The sequence below is a fragment of the Amblyomma mixtum genome, chromosome 6 (assembly GCF_055824585.1).
Source record: "Amblyomma mixtum isolate Tamu chromosome 6, ASM5582458v1, whole genome shotgun sequence".
NCBI classification, from domain to species: Eukaryota; Metazoa; Arthropoda; class Arachnida; order Ixodida; family Ixodidae; genus Amblyomma; species Amblyomma mixtum.
The window spans coordinates 2358164-2372735 of NC_143017.1; the positions used below are offsets into that span (position 1 = coordinate 2358164).

Below are 14572 nucleotides of genomic sequence, written 5' to 3' on the forward strand. Positions count from 1 at the left end.
GTATCAGTGGTACTTAGCTGCAAACAAGGCAAACGATTATTTTTCTATGGGATCTACAACTCCTGCATTGACAATTTCTTCCTGAAAGCAATATTTAAAAAGTTAGCTAATTAGTCTTTGCTAATTAATCACGTTTGCATAATAAAAAAATACTGCAGACTAGGACACGCGACTATCAACAACCCTCAGTTGGTCTCACTCGGCTAGGGATCATCCTCTTTTTAACAAGCTTGGTTACTTTTAGCTGGGACACCCTGTATATCTCCAGTTTTATTGAATTGTCACACCGTGGGTCTGAAGCTTAGTGGTTAGCGCACCTGGCTCTCGCCCAATGGACCTGAGTTTGAATCCCACTGATTGTGAGGTTTATTTGTTTGTTTATTTCATTTGTGGCAGACTTGAAGGTCATGTTGCGTACATGGCGATCTCAGCCGTGCACCTGTAGCAGTGAAGCAACTGCTTCAAAAAAGTGCAACCACTGTTGATGATAATGGCACAGCCTGTCTGAATGCCGTCTGCCTAACACAGTGGTGCTAGACATGCCAGGCCAAGTAAAGCCTCTTTAGAAGTAAACATATGACCGCCACCGTTTCTCATTTAGGCTGGCATGGGGTGTTATTTCACAAGTATTACTGCGTAGGAATGTGGCCGAAGTTACATTGCAACGAACAGCAGGGTTTATAATGCATGGAACCCTATTATCATCATGCCAGATCTAGACCACTACAATGTGTAGCAGCCAGGAAAATGCAGCACCCATCAACTCAGCAGCGAGGTTCTACTGCGCAAAGCTTTCACTGTTACCTTGAGAGCAAAATACTTAATTTTTTTCATTTACTTGATAGCCCACAATGTCAAACTGAACTCAGTTTGCTTTTTGCTTATATGTGCTGCTGAGGTGCATTGATATTTGTGTACTTCATTTTCTTGTCAAAAAAGTATGCTCAGCCGAGGAGATGGAGAGCGCCGCGGACTGCCAGCTCCAGCTGCCTGGTGGGCAGAACACTGTGATAGGTTCTGCTAGGGATGATGGAAAGGTGATTGTGCGTGTTCTTAAGTCATATAGTGTATCAAATACCATAGTAGAGTGAGTGAATGATTCTTAATTAAATTGGGGCTGGCACATAGTGAAATGGGTACAGTTTAGAGGATGATGCTAGCTTACAGTAGAAACTTATACTAGTCCCAGTAAGTGTGCCGAAAAGGGTAGTGTGCAAAGCATAGATGTGTGGTTTCAGACAATATCATGTAAGGCACAGGTCAGCATTTCTAATTTGTCATTTTTGTACTTCATTACCTGACGATGCCATAATGGGTCTGCAGTTATTCTTGTCCTGAGGAAATTCTTAGTACACAAATAATTTTTGATCATGAGGAGGCTGCCTTGTTCTGTCAGGTATGCCTAGTTGTTGGTATGTGAAATTTATTCTAATTTCTGAAGTTTGTTTGAATTGGGGCAGAGAACATTATTTCAACTTTTGGCGGTATTTGACTCGGAATGAAGAGAAGCTAGAACAGTCAGAAGATTGTGCTATATATTTCATGTTGCATGCAAGCAATTTCTTTTTTTTTCGAATTATAAGGCTAGAAATAAAAAATCTACTGATTTTGGACACTGCTCGCTGTAAAAGAGTGCATTCATGCCTACATAATTTTTATGTTTTTCAGCTGTTTGTTTTAAGTTATGAAATATTTAAAATCCCTTGATTCATTGCTGTTAATGTGTACAAATGCGAAATTCTCCACGTTTGCTGCAGGTCTATGCAGGCAGTGGGCTCTGGATGGAGCCTGGTGCCTGGCAGATGCTCCTGAGAGCACCAACAGACTCAATGTTCTGCCGCCGTGCTGGTGTATTGGACACCTGATGAGCTGAAGAGCCGCAGCGTGACTGGCGTGCTTTCAAATAAGTGCCGGTCTCTTGGCAGAACAGAGGCGAAACCGGCACTTACACCGGAAAAAGTCTCTTCTCTGAAAGGTGCTAGTGCTTTTTTTTTCTTTGCTTTGAGTAACACCAAGGCAATCAAACTTTGCTTCAGCCAAATACAGTCGCGCTCACTTACAGAAAGCGTGATAGTCATGCAGATCCTGTTCATTGTATCCGAGGTTTGTAACAACTGCAATGTCCTTATTGCAGCCAAAACTGCAAAGTCGGGCAAAAATGACGTTTAGTTTTTGCAAGGTGTGTTATGCCCATACGTTTCTTCATGCAGGCTCTATCACAGCACTTTCAGAGATCTCCACACTGTTTGTGTGGCTCTCGCTAAGATCCGTTCTGCCAGTAACCTGATTTATCTATTTGGTTGTGAAATTAGCGTTCTCAACGACTGGTGCCAAGTCATTGTGCGCGTTCTCCGATCTTGCTGCGACAAAGATAGTGCAATTGACATATCTGCACAGAATGTATAAATAGCATTGCCCGTTGTTTCGAGTAATCTCTGTCTTTGGTTTTCATGCAAGCATCTCAATGAATCCAACAACACACAGCAGACGCGGAGTGGGTAGGGCCATGTGTCGTCAGCAATCAGAGGTTGCCAGACAAGCAGTCAGTTTGCAAAGAAAACGAAAATCGTTTTAAAGATATCTGCCGCTCGGAATCAACTGAAAGTTTTGGGTATTGTAATTTAATGTGTTGGGAATTAAATGCTACAACAAGGGTATGCACGAAAGTAGGCTTCATGGCCCCTTTAATGGCGAACATTCGTTTCTGTGTTTTTACAATGAGAGTGGTAATTCTGAATCTCACTTTTGCATTTATCATGTATCTAGTTGTGTTCAAATGTGGCCTATTTTGTATTCTATTGTGCAGCTCTGTTTCATATTGCCACGGCTATACAGTCGGGACAGCCAGGTCACGTTTTACTGAACAGCGCCAGGTAGCAGCGAACTCCCGAGCGGAACCCAAAGAAGAGACGACGAAGAAGCCCCGCCCGCCACCATGGCTAAGGCTAGCCAGTTTGGCGGTTGAGACAGGTAGACCAGGAGACGGCGCCACTAGAATGTCCAAAAATGTGGCATTGCTCCCCCCCTCTGGAAAGCGCCGCCCGCGGCGCTGGATTCCGTGTGGTCCGGCAGCCGCTTCCCCGGGCACAGGCTTTTGGGGCACGAACATCCGCTGATCATAGAGTGCTCTTGCAGAGGCGCAGTAGTCCTGGTGTATATAGTAGGTATCGGCGACGGGCGCGGAATCCACTTTCTCGGCCGTCGTGATCTCGTACGCGAGGAGAGGGAGGCATTAAGACAATCATCATAGATGCGGATAGCTGGAGCATATGGACGGTCAGGATGGAGAATGCCATGATCTTTGCGCTCTTAGTCGTCTGGACATAGGCTACTTCCAGTGGGAGCAGAACGCGGTCGTTCAGCGTTCGCGACAGTGAAGCGTGGGTACTCCGTCCGACGAAATATTCAAGCTGCAGCGTGTTGTGGTTGAACAGCACGGCAAGTGTGGAATGGATGTTGACGTTGCCGAATTCCATGAGGCGGTTCTGGCCGATCACCATCTCGACGGGTGCGCACGGTGAAGAGCCGAGTGGAGAGAGAGAAGGTAGAGACGAGTGAGCTGCTAGCGGGCGTGGTAAGGCTTCATTCGGGCGACATGCACAACTTCGGACGTTGGTCGCCTAGAGGAACGAACAGTTCCTTGAGGGAGAACTTCATAGTTTACCTCGCCGAGTTGGCGTAACACTTCATAGGGGCCAAAGTACCGCCGAATAAGCTTTTCAGAGCGCCCTCGTTGACAGACTGGGCTCCACACCCAAACATGTTCTCCGGGCTGGTAAGTGACATCCCTGTGGCGATGGGTGTAACGGCGAGCGTCTTTTTCTTGTTGATGCCGGATATGCTGCCGAGCAAGTTGGCGGGCGGCCTCGGCTTCGTGAACAAAGCGGTCGGCCCCCACGACAGTGGAGTTTTCACTACCAGGAAGCAGCATGGCGTCGAGCATTGTCACGGCCTCGCGACCATGGATTAAGCGAAATGGTGTGAAGTGAGTAGTCTCTTGCAGCGCGGTGTTATATGCGAACGTAACGTAAGGGAGTACTGCATCCCAGTTGCGGTGGTCGTCGTTGACATACATGGAAATCATGTCGGCGATCGTCTTATTTAGGCGCTCAGTGAGTCCATTAGTTTGGGGGTGATAAGCTGTTGTTCGTCGGTGACTCGTGCCGCTGAGTCGCATAACTTCCTGTGTCAGCGCCGGGGTAAAGGCCGTTCCTCTGTCAGTTATAACGACCGTGGGTGCGCCATGACGAAGCACGATGTTGTGCATGAAGAAGGTGGCAATTTCCGCAGCTGTACCGCGTGGAAGAGCTTTCGTCTCACAGTATCGACTGAGGTAGTCGGTGGCGACCACAATGTACCGGTTACCCAGCGAAGACTCCGGAAAGGGGCCGAGTAAATCCATGCCGACTTGGTAGAAAGGAACTTGTGGTGGATCAATAGGCTGCAAAAGTCCGGCCCGCTTAGTCGACGACGTCTTGCGACGTTGACACTCGCGGCAAGTTCGGACGTAGCGTTTCACAACCTCCGCGAGCTTGGGCCACTAATATTTTTGCCGTATGCGGGCCAACGTTCGGGAGAAACCAAGGTGACCAGAGGAAGGATCATCGTGGTACGCCTGCAAGACTTCATCGCGAAAGGCATTAGGGATAACGAGCAGATAGGCAGGCTCCGTCGACCTATAGTTCTTTTTGTACAGGATACCCTCCCGTAAGCAGAATGATGACAGGCCGCGTGAAAAGATGCGGGGCGGAGTCTGAGCGCTTCCTTCGAGATAGTCAATCAGGGACCGTAATTCAATGTCGTCTCGTTGGCGGTGAGCCAGGGTGGACGCGGAAATGACCCCAAGGAAAAGGGAATCGTCATCGAGGTCCACGGGACTGGCAGGAAGTGGGGCACGGGACAAACAGTCTGCATCACCGTGCTTTTGCCCTGATTTATACACGATGGTGACATCAAATTCTTGCAGTCGGAGGCTCCAGCGTGCGAGTCGCCCTGAGGGATCCTTGAGATTTGCCAACCAACACAGCGAGTGGTGGTCGCTCACCACTCGAAAAGGGTGGCCATACAAATAGGGTCGAAATTTCGTTACTGCCCACACAATAGCTAGACATTCTTTTTCGGTGGTGGAATAGTTCACCTCAGACCGTGATAACGTGCGGCTTGCGTAAGCGATTGCGCGTTCGACACCATCCTGCCACTGTACAAGTACCGCACCAAGGCCAACGTTACTCGCGTCTGTGTGCAGTTCTGTGTCAGCGGCCTCATCGAAGTGCCCAAGTATGGGTGTATTCTGAAGACGCGTGCGTAGCTCTTCAAAGGCATGTTGTTGCTCCCGACCCCAGACGAACGGTTCGTTATCTTTGGTGAGGCGAGTAAGGGGCTCAGCTATTCGGGAGAAGTTCTTCACAAAGCGCCGATAGTAGGCGCAGAGACCCAGAAAACGGCGCACACTTCGCTTGTCAGCAGGAATGGGAAAAGAAGCGACGGCGGCAGTCTTGTCGGGGTCTGGACTAACGCCCTTGGCGCTCACAATATGGCCCAAAAAAATCAGCTCCTGGAAAGCGAAGTGACATTTCTCGGGCTTAAGGGAGAGACCAGCTGAACGGATAGCTTCGAAAACAGCGCGTAAGCGGCTGAGGTGTTCTTCGAAAGTGTCGGAGAAGATGACAACATCATCCAGGTACACAAGACACGACTGCCATTTGAGATCAGAAAGCACAGTGCCCATCATCCGTTGGAAAGTTGCCGGAGCTGAGCATAGGCCGAAGGGGAGCACCCTGAATTCGTACAAACCGTCCGGGGTAATAAATGCGGTCTTCTCCCGGTCACGTTCGTCCACCTCTATCTGCCAGTAGCCGCTGCGTAAATCGAGTGATGAAAAGTATCTGGCGTGGCGCAGACGGTCTAGGGAGTCATCAATGCGCGGCAAAGGATAAACGTCTTTCTTAGTGACTTTGTTCAGACGTCGGTAATCAACACAAAACCGGAGGGTCCCATCTTTCTTTGCAACCAGGACCACAGGCGACGCCCACGGGCTGTTCGATGGCTGGATCACGTCGTCGCGGAGCATTTCTTGAACTTGCCTTCGAATTGCATCCCGTTCCTTTGAAGATATCCGGTACGGCGACTGGCGTAATGGTCTCTGGCTTTCATCAACAATAATTCGATGTTTTGTTATCGGCGTTTGCCTAACTCTGGAGGTTGACGCAAAACAGTCCTGGAACGAGTCAATGACAGTCTGCAGGTTGCGTTTTTGACTAGGCAGGAGATTCGGGTTCACGTCGAGTTTAACCGGAGCATTCGTTGATTCCCCGGACTTCGTAGTCCCTGTCAACGCGTACTCTCCGGCGCATTCCCCGAGTTCTTCAAAATAAGCAATCGTTGTGTTGGCCGCTAAAAGTTGGGGTTCACAACCGAAATTTGTTATCAGTAGTTCGGCTCGCTTATTGTTCAGTTCTATAAGCCCGCGAGCTACACACACTTGCCGACCCAGGAGCAGTGACATGTTGGCTTCAGCGATGCCATGAGTGCCGGCGCTGTCATCGCACTCCACAGTTACTAGCATGGTGGTTCTCGACGGAATCACCACGTTATCATCGCAGACCCGCAACTTAGTCCTGCGTTGCTGCGGTTCGTCGCCAACAGTACGGTGTGCGGCAAACGAGACGAGCAGCTCCTTAAAGTCGATGGCAGCCCCATATTCCTGTAGGAAATCCAGACCGAGAATCAGGTCTTTAGAACACTCAGGAAGCACAGCAAAGCAGCCGGGGAAAGTGACGCCGCGGATCTGAATTCGTTAGGTGCAAACGCCGGTCGGCGTCACAACATGGCCGCCGGCTGTGCGGATCTCGGGCCCAGTCCAAGGTGTCAAAACCTTTCTAAGGGTCGTAGCTAGCCGGCTGCTTATCACAGAGAAATCAGCGCCGGTATCTACCAGTGCGGTTACTTCACAGTTATCGGCGGTTACTGGAATTTCCGTAGAAGCCAACTGCTGGCACTTCGTCGGCGGTGGGCTCGTCGGGTCAGGTGGTCGTTGGTCTCGTCGTCGCTGCAGATCGTCGAGTGGAGGCTCTTGTTTCTTTCTAGCTGCGGCGGCCCTACCCCCAGAGGACGCCGTCTTCAGTTTTCCCGCCGTGGGGACCTGCCTCTGAATTCGCCAGAGGTCGACGGGCGGCTGGGAGAAGAGAGTCTCCTGGGCGATGGGGATCGAGACTGGCGTCGCGGCACGGTCTGAGCCTGCACGTTCGACGTCAGGTATTGTTCAATCTCCTGGGGTCGCTCGCCGTAGCGTGGTCGAGGAGCGTCTGAAGCGAAACCCCTTAAACCCATCCGACGGTAGGGGCAGTGGCGCAGGATGTGGCCGGGCTCACCGCAGTGGTAGCAGAGTGGCCGGTTCCTCGGCGTTCGCCACATGTCCGCTTTACGCATGGCGGGCCGGAATTCTTGCGGCACGGTGGTGGGCACAGTTGGACGTGAGTACTGCACAGCCGGCACAGGTGAAAAAGCTTGTGCCACTGCCGCAGGCCGTCGAAGTGCCTCGCTGTAGGTCATGATGTAGGGTTGCGGCTGCGGCTCCGGAACAACTGGTGCTGGCTGCAGCACTCGGCGGATTTCATCCCGTACCACGTCCGACAGGGCGGCGACGCTGGCCTGTGGAGCTTCGAAGCGGAGTTTCGCGAGTTCTTCGCGAACGATGCTCCTTACAAGGTCTCGAAGATCTTCAGGAGGCAGCGTCGTAGGCGTGCAGGTTTGAGCGGCTGCCATACTAGCCTGCCGGCCGTACTGTGCACCGCGTTCCTGCAAGGAGCGTTCCATGCTCACTGCCTCCTTCGTAAAATCGGCCACTGTCCTTGGAGGGTCGCGGACAAGTCCAGCAAACAGCTGCTCCTTAACGCCCCGCATCAGGTGCCGCACTTTCTTTGCCTCGGCCATAGCAGGGTCGGCTCGACTGAAGAGGCGCATCATGTCCTCAACGAACATGGTGACGCTCTCATTAGGTTGCTGCGATCTCGAGTGCAGAGCGACTTCCGCCTTCTCTTTTTGTTCACTGCTGCCGAATGTCGCCAGCAGCTCGCGACGAAAAACCTCCCAGGTGGCAAAAGAGGACTCGTGGTTCTCGAACCAGATCTTTGCCGAGTCCTCTAGCGCGAATTAAACGTTCCTCAGCTTGCGCTCACCGTCCCACTGGTTTAAGGCTGCCACATGGTCGAAACTGGCCAACCAGTCTTCAACATCCTCGAACCTGTCACCGTGGAACGTCGGCGGTGACCTGGGCGCGTGAAGTACGAAGGGAGTGTCAGCTCCAAAATGTTGAGTGGTCTGGCTAGCTGTGGTTGATGTCATATCTCTTGCCGGTTTTGTCAGGCCGCTGAACTCTGGCTGTAGGCCTCGCAGGCGGCGGCTCGCTTTGTGGACGGGGGTTGTGTCCACGCACTGAGGGCTGGCTTCAAAGGTGTCTTCAGAGTCAGTGTACATGGGACGATACCCAGCCGGCTCCACCAAATATGTCACGGCTATACAGTCGGGACAGCCAGGTCACGTTTTACTGAACAGCGCCAGGTAGCAGCGAACTCCCGAGCGGAAGCCGAAGAGACGACGAAGAAGCCCCGCCCGCCACCATGGCTAAGGCTAGCCAGTATGGCGGTTGAGACAGGTCGACCAGGAGACGGCGCCACGAGAATGTCCAGGAATGTGGCAATATCTACATGGGAGACATACCAAAGGAGCTTGCAGAGAAGAGACTGAAAGCCGTGCGCAAGCACCTCTCACAGAAGCTGGGGGACGTGCAACGAAAAATTGGAGGTCATAATGTATAAATTTATTTTGCCACTTACCTATGCCGAAGCCTTCAGGCGCCCCGCCCAGAAACGTTCGTTTCGTACCAGCATCCACTGCAGACGACACCATTTCGTCCTGCCTGGCCACCACCGCAACGTTTCCGTCCATGGCGGACACCGGACAACCTACCCATTTGTTATGTCTGTGGCATTTCTGGCCATGTGATGCGTGCCTGCCGCCGCCAAGTGTTGTCCCCTGCTGCCAATACTGACCCTCGAGGTTACGCCTACACCCCTCCCCAGCCTTTTCACCGCACTTCGCCTTCTGAGACCACTGCTTCCTCCGATCTCAGGCCGTCTATTCGCCGCCGTGCTCCATCTCCGCGTCGTCGCTCGGTTTCCCCGATGCGCCGTCGTCCCTCTTCCCCTTCGGAAAACTAGTTCCCGCAGTTCCGGAGGCAAGAACTGCTTGCTCGTCACCAAGCTCAAGACCTCGACTTTCTCCCACAAATTTGATCGCGTTTTCTGTGGAGGGCACCGATGCTTTCGCGCTTGTTGACACCAGTGCTGCTGTATTTGTACTAAGTGAGAAATTGTGCCGCCAGTTACGAAAAGTGATGACTCCGCTATATGGTTTTATGCTTCGCGCCGCTAATTCGCAACTTATTGCGCCTTTGGGGGCATGTACAGCCCGAGTTACTATTCAGGACGTTCTGTATATTGTTGAATTCATCGTCTTCCCATGGCCGTCTCTCGACGTCATCTTAGGCTGGGACTTTCTCTGCCAACATGATGTTGTCTTCGACTGCGCTCGTTCCGAAGTCGCCCTTCCCTTCGGCGACGACTCTGTGAACGCTTCCACTAACTTGTGCTCCAAGCTGACTGTGGCTGATGACGTCATGATCCCGCCGTGCTCTGCTGTGCTCGCCTCTGTTCATTGCGACTCTGGATCCAACGGCCCTGTCATCTTCATCCCGTCCGACTCCTCTGCTTCTCGCCACTGTCTACCCCTGCCATTCGCCGTGCTTGCCGTCTCAGCCGGCTGCAGCGCCTTGCCCCTGACGAATCCATTCCTGTGCCCCTCCATTCTTCTTCGTGGTAAATGCTTGGGATGTGTCCAGCCATTCGTTCCGTCGTCGCCTGAGACCCTTCTGAGGACGACTCCTGCCGCCTGCTAGTGTCTTCACTTACTTCCTCCTCACCGTCTCCTGATCCCGTTCCCGAGGCCGTCTTTGTGGGCTCAATCGACACAAATCTTTCGCCACCGGAGAAGACCCAGCTTGCGGCCCTGCTAGATAAGTTTCGGTCATCATTTGACTTCTCTCACCACCGTTTTGGTCGCACTTCAGCTGTTACCCATCGGATCGACACTGGCGCCCATTCGCCGTTGCGCCAACGCCCATATCGCGTCTCGGCCACCGAACGCCAGGTTATCGACACCCAGGTCAATGATATGCTGCAGCGTGGCGTCATACAACCATCACACAGTCCTTGGGCTTCCCCCGTCGTCCTTGTCACCAAGAAAGACGGCTCTATCCGCTTTTGCGTTGACAACCGGCGCCTCAACAAAATCACCCGAAAAGACGTCTCTCCGCTACCCCGCACCTCCACCAAGATGTAACGGCCTTTATTGACAGTTGTGAAGGCCGGTTAGAGCGGGCAAGGACAGGTCCGGTCCCGGAACAGTTCACGCTCTCGTCTCGCGCCGCGCGTCGGCTCTGCTGCTTCAGCTGCCGATCGTCGTCTTCTCGTCTCGCGCCTCGCCTCGGTTCTGCTGCTCTGACTGCTGATCATCTTCCTCTTTACAGGTTTCTTTATTTTATAATAAAGCTTTCGTTTGCCCTAAATCTGGTTGTCAGTATATATATCGTAGGGCATTACAGACCCTTTTGGCCAGCTTAATTGGAAAATATTATTAGTAGCAGGCGCTGCCTTTTTGCAACAGCTTGCGATGCACTAATCGAAGAAGCTATGTTATCATGCGCAATGTGCAGCACACATTTCTGAGTGATGAAAAAACTTATCTATGGTGCGCCATTAGGACTGGCGTCCCTCATTAGGCCTAACACTATCCCGATACCTGCAAGCAGGATCTGTGCCAACAGGCCGACGCCATTAGAACCAACAGGTCTGACACCGACAGGTCCATCACCATCAGGCCCATCACCAACAGGTCCGACAGGCCCATCACAACAGGCCCGACAGGCCCATCACCAACAGGCCCGACAGGCCCATCACAACAGGGCCGACAGGCCCATCACCAACAGGCCCAACAGGCCCAAATTACGGGTTCCTTCACCCTTCAGACCGATAGGCTGAAGGAATTTTTGACTGGGTTGTGTGTCTACAGATTTTTTCGGCGTTTGCTAAAGTCTGGGGTATCAGCCGTCCACCATTTGTCCATCAACTTGTTTCAGGACATTTATTTTAAAAACTACAAAACAACCCCTTTCTGGTCACTGTGCTAAATGGGCGACTAAATGCTCGTCTGTCTTTTCTGGACATGGTCGTGAGAGAAATTTATGCTGATATATGCGGTTTTCTCTATTCGCTTTTCCTTAGAATACCTGTACGCCCTCTCCACAAGGTAAATGACTGAGGTTGTGATCGGTCATCACTTCCTTTACCCATATGTCTTACCTTACCTAGCCTTACCTAGCCTTTTTACTGCCAGAGTATTAAAGCGAATTGAGCAGGTGTAGTCGAGCCTACCTATAAGGGCCGCAAACATAACGAACGCTTGCTTACTACGAATGGGCATGGGGCTACCGTAAAAATATGCATAAGAGCAATGGCAATTTGTCGCAGATACAACCAAAAAATTTGGCCGTACCTCTCGGTTATAGCGAACGAGAAGGCGCCGTAAACTTCCCCCGGAGTTGAAGAGGTTGTGCTTCACGCCTCTCAACCTTCACTACACCGCTCGGGAAGGAATACGTCAAACCCAAAATGCAATAGTAGGGGGCCCTGCTGCGCGCAGCGCTAACCGGAAAGGGCGGCGTCTAGTATTGCTGTAAACTGTAACTTAAACAAGGTAACGACATTCTATTGAAACAGTAAGTAACCGCCGGCCAAGCCCGCGTCGATGGCCTACGAGGGCAATCATTGTCTGCGTGTTCGCCGGCTGGCCAGAGCATACCATGCGGAAGAAGCGCGGTGTGCGTGAGAAAGAGGCATCGCCGAAAGCGAAACTACTGACCATTGTTGTGGATCAACTAACAGCACCGATTTGAGAATTTGGAAAGCCTTGCTAGCTATGCTGATCACGTGGTATGCATAGCCTGCCCAGTCGGCTCCATCTTTTGCATTGCTACCAAGTGCAGGCAGCGTGCCACTCTGTGCCACGAGCGCTGTGCTACTTTTGTCGCTGCATGAGCCCAGGAACGAGAAAAGAAGCTCGAAACACACGTGCCCAGAAGCATGTAGATTTGTGAAAACGCTTCGTTCATCCACAGCTGATCTCATGTTTCCTCGGATAACTACGTTCCTGCGGACCACAAAATCACAGAAGTACGTGCTCTGACGAAGACGTTGAACAACTACGAGCCCTCTCGTACAGCCAGGTATCTTATTTACGTGGCCGATGTGCCCGTTGAAGAGTGGTTTATTGGCACGTTGAAGCGCCGGCAACGAAGACCCGGGCGCAAGTCGTCTAGGAACCAGCGAGGCGAGAGACCGGCACACAAGCGGCAGTTCTCCAGCACGAGCCTTTCGCGGGCGGCGCTAGCGCTTCGTCGTCGTTGGTGGCGGTGCTGGATCTTCTTCATTCCAACTGCCCCGGCGGAAAGAGGGAGCCATCCTGGCGACTCAAGGCGAGGAGACGACGAGAGGGCTGTAATAAGGCTTCAAGCGGCTGACATGAACGACGTCGCGACCACGGCGGCGATGGTCCAAAGAAGGTGTCACCGGTTCGATGATATAGTTCACTGGTGACGTACGCTCTAAGATGCGATAAGGACCAATGTGCTTGGCCGAAAATTTGGACGCAGCCGGAACAGAGAGCCAGACCAATGATCCAGTGGAGAAGTGTGTAGCGGGCGTGTCTTGGTCCGACTCATGTGTTCGGAGCCCTTGACGTTCGGCGGTGAAGGAGCGAGCCAACTGGCGGCACTGCTCAGCATGGCAGGTAATGTCAGAAATGGAAGTATATTCTGAGCTGTCGGGGTTCTAGGGAAGGATAGTGTCCAGCAGACAGGAAGGCTCGCGCCCAAATAAAAGAAAGAATGGGGAAAAGCCGGTGGTTGCCTGGGATGCGGTGTTATATGCATAGGTCACGAACGGAAGGACTTGATCCCAATTAGAGCTGTCGGAGCTAATGTACATGGCGATCATGTCCCCAAGAGTACGGTTGAATCGTTCGGTGAGGCCGTTGGTTTGGGGGTGGTAAGCGGTAGTGGTACGGTGGACTGAGTGGCACGCATCGAGAAGCTCGCGAACAACTTCAGACAAGAAAACACGGCCGCGGTCACTGAGAAGTTCTCGCGGAGCGCCGTGACGCAGGACGAAGTGATGAAGAAGGAAGAAGGTGACGTCGCGAGCAGTAGCCGCAGGTAGGGCAGCGGTCTCAGCATACCGAGTGAGGTGGTCCACGGCGACTATAATCCATCGATTCCCGGCGGTCGTGAAGGGGAGCGGCCCATATAGGTCGATGCCCACACGATCGAAAGGGCGAGCCGGGCACGGTAATGGCTGTAACGGGGCAGTCGAGGGTCGAGGTGACGACTTCCGCTGCTGACAGGCTGTGCAGGAGCGAACGAATCGACGAACAAAGTTGTACATGCCCCGCCAGTAGTACCTCTGGCGTAGCCGCTCGTAGGTTTTTAGCGATCCAGCGTGAGCGCTTTGAGGGTCGGCGTGGTAGTGCGCACAGATCTCAGACCGAAGATGGCGGGGAATCACGAGGAGCCACTTTCGGCCGTCCGGACGATAGTTGCGGCGGTATAGGAGATCGTCGCGGATGGCGAAATGGGAAGCTTGGCGACGAAGGGCCCGAGGGAAGGAGGACGTAGAGTGCGCACGAAGGGCATCCAGCAAGGAAGAAATGCATGGATCCTGGCGTTGTTGATTGGGCATGTCGATAGCAGTGAGCGCTGCGAGTGGGGAATCAGATACGAGGGAAGAGGGCGCAGGAGAGGGCAGTGGCGAGCGTGACAAGGCGTCGGCGTCGGAGTGCTTGCGGCCCGACCGGTAGACAACGGTAACATCGAATTCCTGAAGACGGAGTGCCCAGCGGCCAAGGCGTCCTGAGGGATCTTTGAGGGAGGCCAACCAACACAAGGCGTGGTGATCAGTAACGACGGTGAACGGGCGGCCATATAAGTAAGGGCGGAATTTTGTGAGAGCCCACACTACGGCCAGACACTCCTTTTCAGTCACGCTGTAGTTCGACTCTGCTTTGGTGAGAGCACGGCTGGCGTACGCAACAACGTATTCAGAAAATTCGGGCTTGCGCTGGGCCAGGGCAGCACCGAGGCCAATTCCGCTTGCGTCGGTGTGCACCTCAGTAGGAGCACTGGGGTCATAGTGCCGAAGAATAGGGGGTGAAGTAAGACAACGACGGAGCGCAGCAAAAGCTTCATCGCAGGCAGAGTCCCACGTAGACAGGTCGGCGGGACCATTGAGGAGTTTCGTAAGGGGCGCGACGATAGAGGCGAAATTAGGGACAAAGCGCCGAAAATAGGAGCAGAGGCCCACAAATCGGCGCACCTGTTTCGTAGAGGTCGGTTTAGGGAATTCAGCCACAGCCCGGAGTTTGTCAGGATCAGGTAGGACGCCATCTTTGGATACGAGGTGGC

General features: G+C 52.7%; 1 long non-coding RNA gene across 3 annotated transcripts in view; it reads left to right on the forward strand.

Annotated features, from left to right (window-relative positions):
• The window catches only part of LOC149338079 (uncharacterized), a 1049963-nt gene extending 1048034 nt beyond the window's left edge, over positions 1 to 1929 (forward strand). For all 3 annotated transcript variants that reach the window (XR_016283701.1, XR_016283702.1, XR_016283703.1), the window contains 2 exons: positions 940 to 1037; positions 1758 to 1929. This is a non-coding gene — a long non-coding RNA (uncharacterized LOC149338079). The remainder of the gene's footprint in view (positions 1 to 939; positions 1038 to 1757) is intronic.
• The last annotated feature ends 12643 nt before the right edge of the window (positions 1930 to 14572 follow it).